The 12,381-nt window shown below is 45.1% G+C and overlaps 1 long non-coding RNA gene across 1 annotated transcript in view; it reads right to left on the bottom strand.

Moving 5' to 3' along the window:
* LOC111749063 (uncharacterized) overlaps nucleotides 1-9,740 on the bottom strand; it is a 244,458-nt gene extending 234,718 nt beyond the window's left edge. The window contains exons 1-2 of the long non-coding RNA XR_010319517.1: nucleotides 8,110-9,740; nucleotides 7,512-7,662 (exon numbers count right to left, since the gene is read on the bottom strand). This is a non-coding gene — a long non-coding RNA (uncharacterized LOC111749063). The remainder of the gene's footprint in view (nucleotides 1-7,511; nucleotides 7,663-8,109) is intronic.
* Between the last annotated feature and the right edge of the window lie 2,641 nt (nucleotides 9,741-12,381).

The raw sequence follows: 12,381 nt of genomic DNA, 5'->3' as shown, positions 1-12,381 counted from the left end.
GACCCCAAATTCTCATAAAAAGACCAGACTTAACAGTCTGACTGAGACTAGAGGAATCCTGGCGGTCATGGTCCCCAAACTTTCTGTTGGCCCAGGACAGGAACCATTCCTGAAGACAACTCATCAGACATGGACGGGACTGGACAATGGGTTGGAGAGAGATGCTGATGAAGAGTGAGCTACTTCTATCAGGTGGACACTTGAGACTGTGTTGGCATCTGCTGTCTGGAGGGGGGATGGGACGATAGAGAGAGTTGGAAGCTGGCAAAATTGTCACGAAAGGAGAGACTGGAAGGGCTGACTCATTAGGGGGACAGTAAGTGGGAGTATGGAGTAAGGTGTATATAAGCTTATATGTGACAGACTGACTTGATTTGTAAACGTTCTCTTAAAGCTCAATAAAAATTATTAAAAAAAATTTACTACGCTTTCTAAGACAATAATCCCCCAAATGACAACATTTATATGGAATTTATTTTTAGACTAATAAGCCAAGTTATTTTCTTTGTCAGAACTGGAATCTTACAAACCCAGCTGTTGAACAACACTTATCACAGGTGTCAAAACGTCTTTCAACATTTAGACAGTCAACTAGCCATTATTCTCATGGGATACATGAGTGGATGAGAGACTCATACTTAGGTCATATGCTAAATTCGAGATGTCTATGGGGGGTGGGGTAAGTGGGATTCCAATCATCTAGTCTAGCAAATTCCCTAATACTGAGTATGCTGGCAGCCCATCGTCTCAATTAAAAGAAAGGGTTCATGCTTTTCCCCAACTGCTACTGAACATGAGGGCATGTAAGTTTTATGAATCATCTTCCAATTCTCTACACTGCACATAACCCACAAATGCTGTTTATATTGATTCCAGAAGGTTTTTTTATGCCAGACAGAGATGTCCTTGAGTGGTGCAAACGCTGACTCGCTTGATTACTAGCTGATACGTTGGAAGTTTGAAGCCATCCAGAGGCGCCTTGGAAGACAGGCCTGGTGATCTACTTCTAAAAGGTCACAGCCTTGAAAACCCTATGCAACAGTTCTACGCTGCACGCACGCTCTTGCTATGAGTCAGAATCTACTTGACGGTGACCAACAACAGCAACATACTGGAGACGGAGTCCCTGGGTGGTGCAAATGGTTAAGCACTTGACTACTAACCAAAAGGGTGGTAGTTCGAAGCCACCCTGAGGCTCCCTGGAAGAAAGGCCTGCTGATCTGTTTCTGAAAGCTCACAGCATTGAAAACCCTATGGAACAGGTCTACTCTGCACACATGGTGTCACCATGAGTCAGAAATGATGCAAGGGCAACCGGTTTATTGGTTTACACTGGAGAGGGGTCTCATGCTCTATCAGTCTATCCTACCACTGTTCCCTTCTAGGGAAACTGCCAGGACCACAGCGCTTACTGAAGGAAATGGCCCTAGGCCACAAATCTTTGGACTACGTCATGGATTGAATTATGTCCCCCAAACCCAAAATGTCTGTATCAATTTGGCTGGGCCATGATTTCCAATATTGTGTCGTTTCCTCCATTGTATGATCCTAATTTTATGTTAAAGAGGTTTAGGTGGGATTGTAACACCCTTACTAAGGTCACATCACTGATTCAATGTAAAGTGAGATTCCCTGGGGTGTGGCCTGCACCACATTCATCTTACAAGAGATAAAAGGATAGGGAAGCTAGCAGAGAGGGGGACTTCATATCACCTAGAAAGAAACACTAGGAGCGAAGCGTGTCCTTTGGACCCAGGGTCCATGCGCCTGAGAAGCTCCTCCACCAGGGGAAGATTGAGGGCAAGGGCCTTCCCTATAGAGCCCACAAAGATAGAAAGCCTTCCCTTGGAGCTGACGCCCTGAATTTGGACTTCTAGCCTACTGGATTGTAAGAAAATAAATTTCTCTTTGTTAAAGCCATCTACTTGTGGTACTTCTGTTGTAGCAGCACTAGATGACTAAGACAGTCCAGGAGAAGGTATCAGCATCCATAACATGCCTAGTTTAAGAGCTTAGGCCAAAAGGGATGATAGCTACTATAGAACCTATCATAGTCTATTCTTTTCTTGGACTGTGGTCCATGCACAGAACATCAGTACGTTGTAGGAGCAAGAAGGGCGAGCATGAGCAGAAAGACACCAGAAGAGAAGCCTAAATGGAAACGCCGTGCCATGTAAATGGTTAAGAAGTAGAGTACGAATGAGCAACCAATGTTAGTGCAGACACACCCTGGAGTGGCACCAGACCAGGAACTATCTTCCTGCTCATGAGTTAGGTCCCTCCCTGGCAGCAACAGAGGCCTCTGTTGATTTTGAGCCTCTGAGCCCAAGTCTTGCAGTAAAACCCACTGCTGTCGAGTGGGTCCCGACTCATAGCGACCCTGTAGGACAGAGTAGAACTGCCCCACAGAGTTTCCAAAGAGCGCCTGGCGGATTCGAACTGCTGACCCCTTGCTTAGCAGCCGTAGCACTGAGCCACTACGCCGCCAGGGTCTTGCAGTAGCAGAATGCAGTTCTTCTAGTCTAATAGAACAAAATCAGCTCCTAGCATCAATTCTAGCACCATGAGAACCGGTTTTTTGGCGCCAGATTGTGTCACAAATTAATGACCCAGCCCCTCGGAGCACCAGCACCTCCAGCAACTCTAATCACTTCTCCCTCCGAAAAAAGACACCAAGCTCATCTCTTTAGCAGCCAGTAATTCTCAATCACAGGCATTCGGAAATGTGTATTGCAGGTAGGGTGCATATCTTTGGTTGACACAATGACTTGGTTAGGTTGGAGTAACATGGGCATCAAGTGACCAGGGATGATAAATGTCCGAAATGGGCAGGACAGTTCCATACATTGATAAATCACGCCAACACACCCTCCTTGAGAAACACAGGGCCCCCTCCAAAATTCTGGGCAGACAAAAGAGGGTAAGAAAGGCAAATTACACACAGGTCGGCAGTAAGGTAATAAGCAACATCCTCCCTCAGAAGCGAGCCAGTCAAGTTAAGGTTGTCCAAAGGTCAACGTGATGCCCTATGCACCTCCTTCCCTCACCTCCAGCAATAATGCTAAAGGCACACAAAGTTCTTACTTTCGTACCCTCTCCCATGGGCCCAGTTAGCTTTCCATTTTATCTTTTAAACACTGCATTTCCACATCTTTTTATTTGTTCTAATTCGGAGAATTTCTTAGCAACTAAATAATTATTGCTATTGTTGATAACAGCAAAGACAAAATCAAACTCACTGCGATCGAGTCGATTCCAACTCAGAGCAACCTGACAGGACAGAGTACGCTGCCGCACAGGCTGACCAAGGTTGTAATCTTTAGGGAAGCAGACTGCCCCATCTTTCTCCCTCTGAGCAACTCGTGGGTTCCAACCATGGCCTTTCGGTTAGCAGCTGAGCACTTAACCACTGCATCACCAGAGCTCCTTGATCATAGCAACAGAGTATCAACTGAAAATTTTTCCACACTGCTAAAGGGCTTAATTACTAAATCTGTGGTATAATACGTCTGTTGAAATTTCACTTCAGCAATTAATTCTTCAGAGGATAACTCTTCACAGATTAAGTGTGTGAATTAATATCCTCTTACAAAACACTTTTTTGAGCCACGCTGGGAAAGACAAGAGGTGAAATTCACTTGCCACCTCTTCCAGACTCATTGTAAAGCTCTAGGCAGTATTCAAGGAGACATTCTGCACAGACAAGCTTTACCACCGACGGTCAGGGCATGGGGAGACCAAATGGAAAGAGACAGCACAGCAGCCTTAGATTAAAGAGCAAATATTTTAGAGGCAGTGCACTCAATATGTGGGAGACAGATCCATGGCACTTTCTATACCAGGCAGATGCCACCACAAGGTAAAAAGTGCACCAGGATACAACTACAGACTGAAAGTCTCCCCAGGGTACAGAAGTCCAAAACTCAATTCTGCTTTAAAGGAGTTGAGGTCTTGACTTAACTAGAACACACCATCACCACAAGTGGGGGTTTCCAGCCTGTATGAGTCAAACAGGGGTAATTACAGGCTGAAACAGTGCTGTCCAATAGAACTTTCTGTGATGATGAACACGCTCTACATCTGTGCTCTCCAATAAGGCAACACTAAGCACATGTGGCGTCTAAGCACTTGAAAGGTGGCTAGTTCAACTGAATAATTAAGTCTTTAAATTGTATTTAATTATATTAATTTAAAAATAAACAGCCACATGTGGCCTGTGGCTATTGTACTAGACAGCATAGTTAAAGGCTTACACCATGGACTGGGAAAATAATCCAAAAGTATATCACAAGACAATCTTACTCATCCTCCGACTACCTGATAAAACACTTCCTTAACCCATGCCCTCCATACACACACAGACACTATGCATAAGATTTCACCATATCACGCATCACTAGAGCAGTACTCCCGAATTTTAACATACATCAGAATCATTGAGGGCTTGTTAAAACACAGATTATCGAGCTCCAACCCCAAGGTTCTGATTCAGGAGGTCTGGGTTGAGCTCCAATCATTTACATCTTTAACAAGTTCCCAGGTACTGCTGATGCTGCTAGGACCACACTTTGAGTAGCACTAGAATGAAAACTTCAACTATTCAAAAACCAACTCTCATGGATTGAATTGTGTCCCCCCTAAAATGTTTGTCAACTTCGCTAGACCATGATTCCCAGTATTGTATGACTGTCCACCAATCAGTCATATGATATAATTTCCTATGCATTGTAAATCCTACCTCTATGATGGTAATGAGGTGGGATTAGGGGCAGTCATGTTAATGAGGCAAAACTCAATCTACAAAATTAGTTTGTATTTTAAATCAATCTCTTTCAAGATATAAAAGGGAGAAGTGAGTACAGAGACATGGGGACCTCCTACCACCAAGAATGCAGAACCAGGAGGGGAGCGCTTCCTTTGGACACAAGGCCCCTGCACTGAGAAGCTCCTAGGATGGGAAGATTGATGACAAGGACCTTCCCTCGGAGCTCACACAGACAAAAAGCCTTCCCCTGGAGCTAGCATCATGAATTTGGACTTCTGGACGCCTAAACTGTGAGAGAACAAACTTCTCTTTGTTAAAGCCATCCACTTGTGGCATTTCTGTTACAGCAGCCCTAGATGACTAAGACACCAACCTATCTACCAAAACAGCTTCTCTCACTGTCCCCTTGCTGCTACACAGAAGTGCCCCTTTCCTTCTAGTAAAAACTTAACACCTAGTACTATAAATGCAGGGTAGAGAGGATATAAATAAACAAGGCTACCTGTCTAAGATGGCTTCTCCACATATTAGATCCAAGATCTGTCCACATTTGTCATAAGCTTTGCAAGTGTATCTAACACTACAGAGGCCAGAAAACACCGCAAGGGTGAACACAAGCCTGCCAGGATGGTTTACATCTAATTCCTGCACTGACCCTGACTTAGAGTCAAGTTGCTGCTTTCTATTAAAATAACGTACATCACTCGGGTCTAGATCAGGATTACAGCCTTTTGCAACTTTCCGACACACAGTTCTGAAGAGTAACAAAAGAGCACATGTATCATAAAAAAAAAAGCATTTATCAAAGGCATATGTTGAAGACAACTTTTTTCCATATTCCAAAAGAGAGGAGACAGAAGAGTAAAGGCTCTAGAACAAAGAGACTTCTGCAAACAGCCTCTGGTCTTCATCAATCACCTGCTACAACTCTTCTGGATCAGCAGTCATTTGAAAAGATATTTTGATTTGCGGGGTTACTTCTCTATGTCCTCTGGTCTACTTACGTATGCGTGACTTTCACATTACAAGATCCCTCCACAAAGAGCACTTTCCTGACTGCTCTTGTGAACAGCCTCCTTCCTGCCTCCTCCACCCTCACCTTTCTTTCCTCTCCAAAAGAAAGCCTACATCTAAAATACACTGTAACAACAAACTAGGACAGGATGCCTTCAAATAAACTCAGATGCTAGTACTCTTCACCATTTCCCACACCACTAAAGCCTTTACCCTTCTCTCCAAATTCCCACTACCCCTCAGTTACTGCCATCACAAAGATTAAGAGTGATCTTTGGGGCCTGGAAACGTGCAGAAACAGGTATTGTTTCGAGCACTTACACAACCCCCTAGGTACCATGCAGTACTATGCACATTACTTCCTTAGACCGTGTCTACAGGTAGGGAAACCGAGGCACAGTGAGGTTAAATCATTAAAATACAGTCCCAGTGAAACTCAACCAAGATTAACTTACTGGATCTCCCACTGTAGTCACTATCAACTGGGGCTATTTTGGGGCCCCTCTGCCCTCACACAGACATCTGGCGTGCCTGGAGACATTTTTGATTGTCAGTATTGGGGAGGGCGGCAATGCTACTGACACCCATTGAGCAGATGCCAGAGATGCTGCTAAACATCCTACAACAACCAACGCCCCCCCTTCCCCCACAACAAGAACTGTCTGGACCAAAATGTCTACTGCATTGAGGTTGAGAAACTGTGGTCTACTGATATCTCTAGGATTACTTACTTAGGCCCCTAACTGAGAGTTAAAGAATGGCTTACTCTACAATTTTATCATTGGACAGCATTTACACATGCTGGTCAAGTGCTATTTCTGACATGCCATACTTTTTAGTTATTGTTCAAACAGAGGATATAGGGAGACATAGAGGAAAATGAGTAGAGCTCGCAAAGCCCAACTCTTTTCCTTTATTGAGAAAACCTGGCAAAGACCAGCTCCTTTCCTTAGCGACCTCCATCCCCTGAGCTGCGGTCTACCTGTGCCTGGCTGCTCACCTGGAGTCTTCAGTTGCTGACATGCTTTTGCAGCTGCCTTTTCTCTGCTTTGCTCATCTCCACGCACACACGTCACTCAAGAGCAGTAATGATGTATGTTGATGGGAATCTCCAGAGATCTACAGACCCTAGTTGTCTGTTTTACTCGGTAAATTGCACTCATTACCGAGCCATGTGAGGCACCTAAGGACATCAGCCTTTCTGGCTGTCCTCTGTCTGAGGCTGGGCAATGGGACATTATCCAGTAAGGGCACCAAAGTACTAAAGGAAGCTTAAAACAACACTCCAAACAGTTTTTAAGCTGAACAGAATTTTTCTTTTTAATTTTTCACTTCATGTCCCTCTTTCCTAACCATCCTTGGCTCTGCCTAGATTTCTATTCATTGTCATTTTCTCCTCAAGGAGTCTGATTTTAGTTCAAGCTGTAGAAGCTGGAGAGCTCAGAAAGAGATGTGGTATCTTTTTTACCCCTTCTTCCCAGACTTCCACCTGGACTCTGAGAAGGGGACACCAAACAGAAACTATCTCCTTCTGGCCTCAAAACTCTTCAGCATGAATGAAAGCTCAAAGGCAGCCTTGGTCAATGCTCCCAATGTCAATGCCTGATTCACGGTTGTCAGGTGCCATCAGATTCCCAGGTCTTTCTCCCATGGAGCCACTGGGTGGGTTCAAACTGCCAACCTTATGGTTAGCAGCCGTGTGCTTAACCATCATGTAACCAGGGTTCCTTACCTGATTCACTAGGAACTGTAAAGAGATGAGTAAATGGACTTGTGACCGCCAGTGATGAAGGATAAAGTGGAACTGGTAGAATCTTGTGCTTTGCTCATGCTATTATCCACCAAACCTGGAATCTTCAACTCTATGGCAAGCTATTTCCTTTCTAGAAAAAGTAATTAACAAAACGACAGTTACGGAAAGTGATCCAGGGAGAAGGAGGATGGTGGTTGAGGGAATGTGAGCTGTCAGAGCGCACGACCTGATATGGTACAGGCAATCAGACCCGGTCCCACTCTCAACAACTCACCTCAGGAAGGCCCAACAACCCTTCCCTGATTCTTGGAAAATCATGTCTCATGTCCATAAATCCCTAAAAATGCCTGAGATATTTCCATGCACGTAATTAATTCCATGCTATCATCCAAAACCTAGTGGTTTTCTCTTCACAATTATTGATTGGCATGGTATCTATGAGTTGATCAACAGAGGTTTTGGGAACCTTTCACAGGCAGGGCATCCCATTGCACTAACTCCGAGAGGCTGGAGAGACATGAGTCCCTGTGACTTGGCAAAGTCAGAGTAACAATGGCAGTCACTGCCTCTGCCTTACCCTGGAGTAGAGAGTGTGCCAGCCTTCAAACACCTGTCTTCACAACCCATCAGCTTCGCTGCTTTTCACCAGTCACTCACTCACTTCTGCATGCTGGACCATAATCGGTCGATCACCAACTGCCAGAAACAAAAAAATGAATGAATGTATTAGGCCAAAAGACCCGCGACTTCAAGTACTGAGCCAATGCTCGAGTGTATTTGTTAGAGTTGGGTAAGAAAAAAAAAACCCCAAACGTGTAAGCAGTTAAGAAATAGACCCAAACACATATAATGGCTCAAGCTCAATAAAAGTTTACTTCTGGCTCCTGTGCATATACTGGATAGGTGAAAGGTCCGTCACTGTGGTGGGCCTTCTCAAGGCAGTGATCCAGTGACGCAGGCTGACAACAATACTGTCACCTCTAAAACAATTTCTAAGGTTGCTCTGGGGTGAGGCAGGGCCAAGATGGCAGAGTAGTCAGATGCTTCCAGCGATCCCTCTTACAATAAAGAGCCGAAAAACCAAGTAAAACGGTTACATGTATGACAAGGTAGGAGCCCTGAAAATCAAAGGCCACGTTAGGAAATTGGACTGAGCGGAAGGGGGAAGGAGAGATGGTTCAGAAGCTGCAAGGAGTTGCCAGACCTCACTGGGCAGGAACCAGCGCCCCTCAGGCACAATTCCCCAGAACAACCACAGCAGGGCTGGAGGCAGTGTTCAGGATGCGGTGTCCTCAAGGAGAGACATTCAGCCGCACAGTCTACTCACGCCTCCCAAACCAGAGAAGAACAGCGCTCTCGGCAAAAGCTAAGTACTTGCGTTTATTTTACCACACCCCCAGCCCGCAAGCCGGCTTCCGTGGCTGTCGATCTCCCTGGGCCTGAGATACCTCCTGCTGCGCACCCTGGGCCATTCTCCCGGCCTTGGGGAAAAAGATAATCTGCCAGCTCCACTAGGCTGGGGATCTCAGGATAGAAACTCCTACCGAAGCACAAACGGACTGTGGACTTTGAATACCTTTAATCCCTGCATGGACCTGTGTGGGCCCTTTTCAGATTAGGCCCTTGTTGGTAGACCGCAACAGTATAACTACTTGAGATCTGACTTCAGGTGTTTCAGCTGTGTGGTGGGCAGGTAGGTTTTTGATGTTAGACAGTGCTTTGCCTATTAAACAGGGTCCTTTTTTTTTTTTTCACCTACCCACATCAGGGGCCTGAGGACTGGTGGCTCCACCCATGTCACCTAGCCACCCACGACAGGGGTCCAACAATAAGTGATGCCTACCAGTCTTTTCAACCAAAAGCACTGGGTGCCCATGGTCCAGCTGCACAACCCACCCACCTGTGTGTTCTAGGGAACAGGGATGTGCTTTCCTCACAGACACTCAGGCAGCCCCCTGCTTGTTCAGAGTGTGACCCCCTCCTGCAACCAGACAGCTGGGGGTACACCAATCTCCCCTATAACTTGAAGACCAGGGATGCTCTGGGGAGTCCTCTCCTTTCAAGCCAGCTAGCAGTGGAAAACACAATGGAGGAGCTTGCATGGGAGTTATCTTTTTGAGTTTGTGTCTTTTCCCTAGAAATGGATCTCAGTACCTCCCACTTCCACTCACATCATGCTGGCTAGAACTCAGCCACTAGTTGGCTAGAACTATCCACACGGACTGCTGGGCAGCCAGGAGTCTCTGCTGTATAAGGCTGACTCCAGCCCAACCAAGAAGACAGCATTAGGGTTGTTGTTGTTAGGTGCTCTGAGTCTCAGAGACCCTATGTACAACAGAATGAAACACTGCCCAGTCCTGTGCTATCCTCACAATAGTTACTACGTTGGAACTCACTGTTTCAGTCACTGTGTCAATCCATCTTATTGAGGGATTTCCTCTTTTTCGGTGACCCTCTATTTTTCCAAGCATGATGTTCTTCAGAGGTTGAACCTGATCACGAGTCCAAAGTACGTGAGATGAAGTTTTGCTAGCCTCACTTCTAATGAGCATTCTGCCTGCATTAGGTTTAGAGCAAGAAATTTTGGAGAAGACACAAGCACAGTAACCTCGACTTAGTTACTTAACAACTCTGAGTCTTGATTTCCTCATCTGTAAAATACCCTGCCTTCCTCTGAGGGTCACCGTTGTCACTGTTGTTAGGTGCTGGTGAACTGGTTCCGACCCATCGCGGCCGCATTAGGAGACTCAGAATGAGACAGAGCAGCAGTTCTCAGACTCCCTGTGCGTGCACATCACCTCAGCATCTTGGTAAAATGTAGATTCTAACTCAGGAGGACACAGTGAGGTCTGAGATTGTGCTTTTCTGGGAAGTTCCCAGGTGATGTCAATGCTGCTGGCCTCAGAGGAACAGAAAAGAGAGTAAAAAGGGATAACGAGTTAGAGAATATTTTTGTAAACCACAAAGTGATTTGTAGAAATAAAGAATAATTTTCCTGGTGCTGACTTTAATTGATTATAAATGAACTCCCAACTAGCCAGCAGTTTTAGGATGTGTTTAGTATGAGCATCAGATAGAATTTGACAGTCACAGGGTTTGGAGAATGGCAAGAATTTAAGGAGTTACTCCCCCTCTCCCTCATATTTAAGACAAGGAAACAAATTCAGAGAAGTCACCAATGCCTCCAAAATCTCTCAGTCAGTAAGTTAGTAGTGTGGTCGGATTAGAATGCAAGCACTTGCCTTTTTTCTGTCATTAAATAAGCTCAATAATAACCTCCTAAAGAAAAGGTATTGTTATTCTTCACTAAAGCTAGAACAAATATGATTCTGGCCCATACCAAAAAAGGTCCCAGAAGGTGAGATTCACCAAGAAAGGCCACCAGGGTCCTAATTAGAGGCAAGCTGTCACAGGGTACACATCAAGGGATTTTTCAAGGGAATGATCTTCAAAGCACAGTGAGCCCTAAGAAAGTTACGTCCTATGTATCCAAAATGTCACTTAAACACAAATTTCCCTCTTTTTTGACAAAAATGAGATTTTGTTTCCAATGTATACAAATTCTGAGTCATTCCTATTTGGGGACAATCAGAAAAAGAGAGAACATGGGGTAGCAAATAGTAAAGGGAAAAAATGAATTCGCTGAAGAGGAACACTGGTTCCTGCGGCAGAACTTGAAGGCAAAAGAATCTAATGTTTTTTTTTTTCAATTCCTGGCATGTAAATTATTTTGCACCTCTGAGATGATGGTGGATCCTAGGCACTTACAGAGGAACATGGGATGTAGGATGACTGACATGAAAGACGGGAGTCAAAAACTCCCAAGTCATAAATCAGAAAGGCACAGAATATCTGGAAACCAAATCAGAGTGGAAAAGAAGGGAGCCACTTAGCACGCATGTCATCTCCAACAAAGAAAAGTGAATCTAAAAGTGTCTTTGTGAAATTAGGAAGGAGTATTTTACCTATTGAACACGGTACGGTAAATGGAAATCAATACTTGCATATCCATTATTAATTTTTTTTAGTTGTTAAGTGTATTTGCATTTTTCATTGCGCTTTAAGTGAAATTTAAAAATCCAGTCACTCACAAAAACTTCTATACACCTTACTACATACTCCCAGTTACTCTGCCCCCACTGAGACAGTCTGTTCCCTCCCTCCATTCTCTCTTTTCATGTCCATTCCGCCATCTTCTAACCCCCTCTACCCTCTTATCTCCCCTCCAGGCAGGAGATGCCAACATAGTCTCAAGTGTCCACCTGATCCAAGAAGCTCCCTCCTCACCAGCATCCCTCTCCATCCCATTGTCCAGTCCAAACCATGTCTGAAGAGTTCGCTTTAGGAATGATTCCTGCCCTGGGCCAACAGAAGGTCTGGGGGCCATGACCACCAGGGTCCTTCTATCCTCAGTCAGACCATTAAGTCTGGTCTTTTTATGAGAATTTGAGGTCTGCATCCCACTGCTCTCCTGCTCCCTCAGTGGTTTCCCGTTGTATTCCCTGTCAGGGCAGTCATCACCTGTAGCTGGGCACCATCTAGTTCTTCTGGTCTCAGGCTCACGTAGTCTCTGGTTTCTGTGGCCCTTTCTGCCTCTTCGGCTCGTAATTACCTTGTGTCCTTGGTGTTCTTCATTCTCTTTGGTCTAGGTGGCTTGAGGACAATTGATGCATCTTAGATGGCCGCTTGCTAGCATTTAAGACCCCAGATGCCGCTATCCAAAGTGGGATGCAGAATGATTTCTTAACAGATTTTATGCCCATTGACTTAGACGTCCCATGAAACCATGGTCCCCACACCCCCGCCCCTGCTACACTGGCCTTCGAATCATTCACTTTATTCAGGAAAC

This window comes from Loxodonta africana, chromosome 27 (genome assembly GCF_030014295.1).
Source record: "Loxodonta africana isolate mLoxAfr1 chromosome 27, mLoxAfr1.hap2, whole genome shotgun sequence".
Classification (NCBI taxonomy): domain Eukaryota; kingdom Metazoa; phylum Chordata; class Mammalia; order Proboscidea; family Elephantidae; genus Loxodonta; species Loxodonta africana.
The sequence above is the reverse complement of the archived record's forward strand: the minus strand, read 5'-3'. Positions and strand labels throughout refer to the sequence as shown.